Genomic DNA, 6,736 nt, shown 5'->3' on the forward strand with positions numbered 1-6,736 from the left:
TTCACAGCGCTGATCAAAACAACAGCCTGACTGCTGAATCCGGAGGGCATCGTGCTCTGGCACCTCGAACAGGGCTGACTGGTGTAAACCCGCACACGTACAGGGGCTCGGCAGACGGGCTCGCGGTCAGTCAGCGCACGACACTAACGGCCCAACGGCGGTTCCGTTTCGCTGGGTCCTCATCCATTCCCGACGAGTGTCACAAAACCAATAAACCGTGGCGTAGAGCAGCGCCAATGGATTTACTGTTCCTACAGAATGCTGACGTGGCAAATCCGTCTCATCACAGCCGTATCTTTCAGTTGTTCATAGACATAATGTAACAAGCTGTGCGCGCCGGGAAACCGAAGTTAAACAACGCGCGCGCCTGCCGAGAGTAGCGAGCGCGCACCAAAGCAGAAAGCCATTAACGCAAGACCTGAAACACACAATAATTACACAAACAGCTAAACAACTGACCGTGGAGCTAGTTTACCAGCCAAGTGAGTTTGAAGAATGTCTTCTAGAAGCCTGATGGACCTTGCAGACATCACGACTTTCACATGGATAAGCACAGGACTGCACAATAGATGGTTTCTGAGTAAGCACAAAAGATAAACACATCTGGTGTCAAAGAACACTTCTAATCAAAACACAACTTGCAAGCCTTCAAATTTCTAAACCTATGAAAATTGCTACTGGTAGAGATTTCAGGCAGCCTAATAGCACCTTAAAAATCCACATGAAAACGATTTGAATTACCTATTTTTGACTTATGTTTAGAAACTCATTAGGCGTGTGAAAATGAAAGAGCCGTTTTACAGCGTCCGTGTCTGCGAGTTATGTCAAAAACATGGCACCCGTCTGGAGCAATAGCTCCAGTTTGCACGGTTCTGTGCGCACACCCAGGCCCTAACCATAAACACCATCAACTGCAGGCAGTTACTCACAGTGATGGGGGGTGAGCGCAGGCCAGCGGTATCAGGAAACCAAGCGCTTCAGACATAAACAACCACTGGGCTATTACCACTCGACGGCTTCACCAGGAGAGGTGTGCGGCAGGGCAGGGGCTTGTGCAACACTGCCTGTAACCTGGCCTAGGATGTTACCACTCTGCTGTGAGAACCAGGCCCTGGTGAGGGCGAGCCAGGGTGAGCAAGGCCTCGCGGCGGGCGGGTGGAGAGAGATCTGTTGATTTGCTTTCTCCACAGATGAGCAAAGCCTAGCGGAGAGAAAAGTAGCGAAGGTTTCAGCGTCGTCCTCAAGGGTCTTGGAGGTTACCGCCATGAATTACTCTCCGTTGATGGGATTAGGCTGCGTGGGCTGACTTTAGTCACGTGGGCCGCCACCCTGGAGCTGAGAACTTACTCTGCTCACAGGTCCCGGAACGCTTCTTGTAGGGTGAACTAGCAAAAGCTTGCAAAAGTGCATCAAAACATTCCAGCACTGGTGTATTCCGGTGAGCTGTGATGGCTTGAAGGCCCAGCAGGACCGAGCTCAGCATGCAGACGGAGTCTGTGGGGGGGGTTAGGATTTGGAGTAGGATTGTGTGAGTGCATGACGGGTCCGTGTCTTTTCATTTCATATTTCGTATCACTTACACATGTATTTCTAACATCTTGCTCTACCTTTTTTAGCATAAACGCAAAGGGTATTAAGGTGAATATGCAGTCATGACGCCCCATTCAATCAAAGAAGTTTCCTAAATCTAAAATGTTTTCATGTTCATAAAGTAGTTCTGAACGTGCTGGGTATATTAACACAAGAAAATGGGAAATTGCATGCCACATTTCACCACTCACTGACAGACTATTGCCACCATCATCGCACAGTACTCACTAATGGTTAGATGCATCACAATGGTAAATGCTAGATACTGAATTGGTAAAAAAAATCAAGACACAAAAAAGGTCTGTTAAAACAGATACTACTCCCAGTCAATAAAATACGTGAGGAAATCTTCTATTGCAAGAACATGACGGATTGAGGACATACTCGTTAGTAGCTCAGCATTTAGAGGTCTATATTTTGGCTGGGGAACCCAGTGAATTCTACTGAACTTCAGTGACCAACCAGGCATGTGATATGTTCTCCATGCCCAGATTAGCCTCCGAGCTGTTCCTTCAGTGCAGCTAAGCAGAACGACACACCTGAACGACGAAGCAGATAACCAAGCTGTTTAAGTGGCTGTGAAATTCCAAGACAGGTCGTTCAATGACCTGGACCAGAAGCATCCATGTCAACACCTTGAGTCTTCTGTGAGGGCCACAATCTGCACACCATGCAAAACTGCGTACAGGCTGATGTTAACACATTCTGTGTGAACGTCTTGGACCACATAAGACTGTCAGGGTACAGGGGACAGTCTAGAAACCATCAAACTATAATCATGCAACCATCTAACCTACAGGGTGCCCAACACCCCACCAGTAGCTATCTGCTGAAAGAGGTTACTGCTTCCTAAAAGGCTCTCACCAGATAATGAGATTACATTTTTTTAAATACAGCAATTAGAATATTGCAGAAGTGTTTTTTTTCTGAATGAGGATCAAGGGAGTCGAGCAGAAATCACACCTAGCACTGGCATCCAGGATTAATATTTTAGTAAGGGGGAGCCTTCTAGAAGGGGAGTCCACTTCACGTCTCATCTCTCATCTCCTCCAGCGCTCCATGTTGCCTAGAAACTGCCTTAATGGCACATCTATTTCAATATCCTTTCATATGTATTCCGTATGTATTATTCAGACATTTAATATCTTCTTAAACTCCCTCTGGGTAGTTAAGTCTTTGAGACTCAGCCTGTATTTGGTTTCGCTTCTCACACAGTGTCTGGCTCCTTCTCTCCCCAGGGTGGTTGGGGGGGGGGGGGGTGTTAGGGTAAGGTCACAGCCCCTCGTGAGACGCCATTCTACCCCATCGCGCTCTGTATCAAAGCTGGCTGGCAGTACACCTGTGGTGGGAAGGTAGCTGAACATACAAAATGTAGTTGTGGGTGTGAGAAACTCTTCAGCTCAGACTGAAGCGTGTGGAAGTGGTAATGATAGCTACACATGCCATGTGCTTGGGCAGGTGGAGTGTAACCGGAACGTCTCCCAGATTTTGTGGCACCATTCTGTGAGCCACACAGAACCGAGTATGGAGTGGGTCTGTAGTCCACCAATGGGAAGGATGGAAATCGCTCCATGGAGGCAGACAGGATGCACAATCCCTGTACAGGTTATTTTTTTTTCTGAGAACTTAATTCCTTAAGACTTGCTGAAGACCAGAGACCGCCTGAGACATGCAGAAAATGAATCTCAATAAAACAGCGTTAACTGCCAGGAGTGATTAAGAAAAACAACAGAAGCGGAGAGACAGAGTAATTACGATCTGTCTTCTTCACCGTCATTAGTGGAGTGGGCCTTCTCACCCTGCCATCTTTCTTTCTTCGAACGCAGTTTCTGTTGCCATGGTGAGCCAAACTCAGCTCCCATTTGGCTCACAGCATGACCCAGCTGTTCACCACTGTGGTTGTTAGTGGGAAAACACACATACACACACCTTCAGCAACCAAAGATTTGACCAAACAAACTCCATTCACCATTCTATTCTATCAGCTACAAAGTAAGCCTTGGCTACAAGGGAACGCCCCTGGACAATTGTGTCTATGGAGACCTGATCTAAAACCATACATTTTGTCAACTACATTATAGACTATATCATAGGTTATAAAGTAGGAACTAAACATCTGACATTTTGTGAGATTCTAGCATTTCTTTCCCAATCACAAAATGTTCTGTTTGCTTAATGGGGGGAAAATGTCAGGTGAATGGCCCCTGTAAGTTTTGGGTTCACTGGTTAGAGAGCACCACCCCATCAGAGCAAATGTAATAGCTTAAACCGTATGACCTCGGTTGGGGGGGGGGAGACAAGCTTGGTGAATGTGAATCAAGTGTGGTGCTGATGTATCTGGAGAGGCTGTGTGTCCTTCAGGCACACCACTAACATCACATTCTCTTAGGTCCCTTCTATAGACCGCACTCTCTGGCAAGCTTGGAATACAAGGCTGATAACCCCAATAGCACTAAAGAACTTGAAAAGACTCTGTGGACTCTATTTTTGGTGAAAGCACACAATTCTGACCAAAAAAAAAAAAAGTGGTACATTTCGCCATGTACCACTACTAAGTTCTTTCTTCTGTATTTTTTTCTTTCAAATCAATTCAAAGCCAATCACATCAGTGGTTCCAGGAGGCACTGGGCTGAGCTGAAACGGCTCTCTCAGAGCAAGCGCCACAGATCTCCAATAGGATTAGAGCTGCTGAAGACTAGCATGGATCTCATTTTACCACGACTGCTATAACTTTTCCTTCTCGCCTACACGACAGCCTTGTTTCTATTAATCACGCATGGGTCAGCAAAAGCCTTACACTGGACACTTTTACTTTAAGGGTGAGTAATGGCTCGGCCCGTCCCTGGGAGAGCTAACTGAAGGTAATGATTTGGAGACTTTGCTGCTTCACTCCAGCACCACAGCCTGGAGGCGAGGCTTTTAATTACACCGTTGATCAGGAATAATGAAGTGAAAACACAGGACTGTTATTTCATGTTTGTGTGTGTGTTTTTCACAATACTGCTAGTTAGCAGGCCTAAAATATTTAGTTCAGATGTCTGTCCAAACTTGGCTGAGTCCAGAGGGCTGCATGCTGGGGGAGGAATGATTCCCTAGCCGAAAGCACAAGTCTAAATCCTCAAGAGCATTCAAAACCGGACCACAATCAGCAGCTACAGCCTTATCAAGCACTAGACTAGGATTGCACTTCATATCGGACCCACGGTCAGCGCTGGTCTATAACCACCTTCACCATCCCAAGGTGAAGAACAATCATGTCCTCCTAAAGGTGAATGGTAGGAATTATATACTGTGGCTTCTGAGGCCATCCATCTGGGTTATGCAATTAGAAAACGCTGTTATCACGGCTCTCCCATCTGCAGAGGCACAGCCTATAGGACCGTCTGCGTGAAATTACCATGTCAATGTATGTAAATCTCTGGCTTTGTAGATTTAGACAACCGACTACAGCTGTGTAACCTCTGCCCTCAAAAGACTTGATTTGTTTCTTCTGCAAATTAGCCTGCCTTCTTAAAGAGCGCATGCTTGAAACGCCCAATTTGAATAAGGCACAAGGTTAAACACAGAGGGTTCAACTTGTTTCGGCTAACCCACACAGCCATTCACCCAACTACACAGCAGACAAAAACTCTGCTCAACACAAATAAAAGTCAACAATCGTATTCATAATTTTGTTGAAATTCCTTCAAAGCGGCGAGAAGTTAACAATTAATACACCTGACAAGACTTTGCAGCTTTCATAGAGGAGGAGATAATCGAAACAGGCAACTCTGATGGGCCACCACCTAATCAAGTGCAACCATTCAGATAATGAATTAATCTGACAGTGCAAGTGGGAAATGAAAATAATAACAATAGTGTGGGTGCTTAACCGGAGCCAGCCGCCCGGTCCCAGGTGCTACTTCCTTCTTTAATTGAGAGTGAAAGATCATTAAGAATCTCACTTTAACATTTCATACACTCAGCCAATTAACCCGGTGCACTCCTTCTGGGTCACATGTATTATATAGAGACCTGCCTACAGCACTTAAGCGAAGTGTGATTCAAAGACTGTTCTAGGCATTAGTGAAGGGGAGACAGAGGTAGTGGCTAAGTGAATGAGCTTAGTGTGCTGTAGTCCATGGAGACTGAACACGGTGACACGCGTCTGAAGAGAAATATACAGCATAGGCTATATTTTAAGCCTATTATGCACATTGAAAGGGAGCTTTTGCCATATTTCAATGGCAGGAAGCTATTGAACAGTAATGATTCGGGGAGGTTGGGAGGGTGTGTGTAAAATACCTTGCAAAAAGGGAGATGCAAAAAAAAAAAAAAAGATTTTTTTTATTACAGAGTAACTTCAGCTCCTTGTATGATATTACAGACTGTACCCTTCCTTAAGCATTGGACATATAGCAGATCAGCAATCCATGCATTAGACAGATGGTGGAGTGTGTTCATAGGATGTGTAAGTGACTGTGCAACATTAAAATCTGTGCAGAATGAGATTAGGTTCTAGCATTATCCCACCTCACTGCCTCAAGATTCTGGAAAACGCAATTACAGAAGCCTCGCCCATGGCAAATGAAAAACAAAACAGCACCATAAATTAGCACAATGAATTAAAACGACCATTTAATACAATTTCCTCTTCCTTTTATTGTTGTTGCACCAGATGCTGGCATGTAAGCAATCAAAGTAATGGAACATTACAATCTCATCCAAAATGCACCTATAGCCGTTCTTACCGGCACGCCAAGTCAAGAGGGTAGGTGGAGCACTCCAGAAGATTTAGGAGAGCGTTCCATCAGAGGTGGTACCACACACACACACACACACACACACACACACACACACACACACACACACACACACACACACACACGACAGCCATTTCAAATCCTGCTTTACAGCCTCAGACTGGTGAACTTACGGGAAGAGTTCATGTTCTGTCCAGCCCATCTCCACGGCCCTCGCATCTCCCTCCATTAGCGTTTAATGAGCAACATGATTTACAGGTGCAGTGATCAGATGGAGAAGCACCACCTCTCCTTGGCTGGTGTAGCGCAGTCCAGCTACGGCAGGTCCAGGGGGGTCGGGTCATCTCCTCCATTGTGTTGACCGATATCATGCTCCACTTCATCGTTTGGAACGTAACATTGCA

The sequence above is a fragment of the Brachyhypopomus gauderio genome, unplaced genomic scaffold (genome assembly GCF_052324685.1).
Source record: "Brachyhypopomus gauderio isolate BG-103 unplaced genomic scaffold, BGAUD_0.2 sc122, whole genome shotgun sequence".
In the NCBI taxonomy this organism is placed as follows: Eukaryota; Metazoa; Chordata; class Actinopteri; order Gymnotiformes; family Hypopomidae; genus Brachyhypopomus; species Brachyhypopomus gauderio.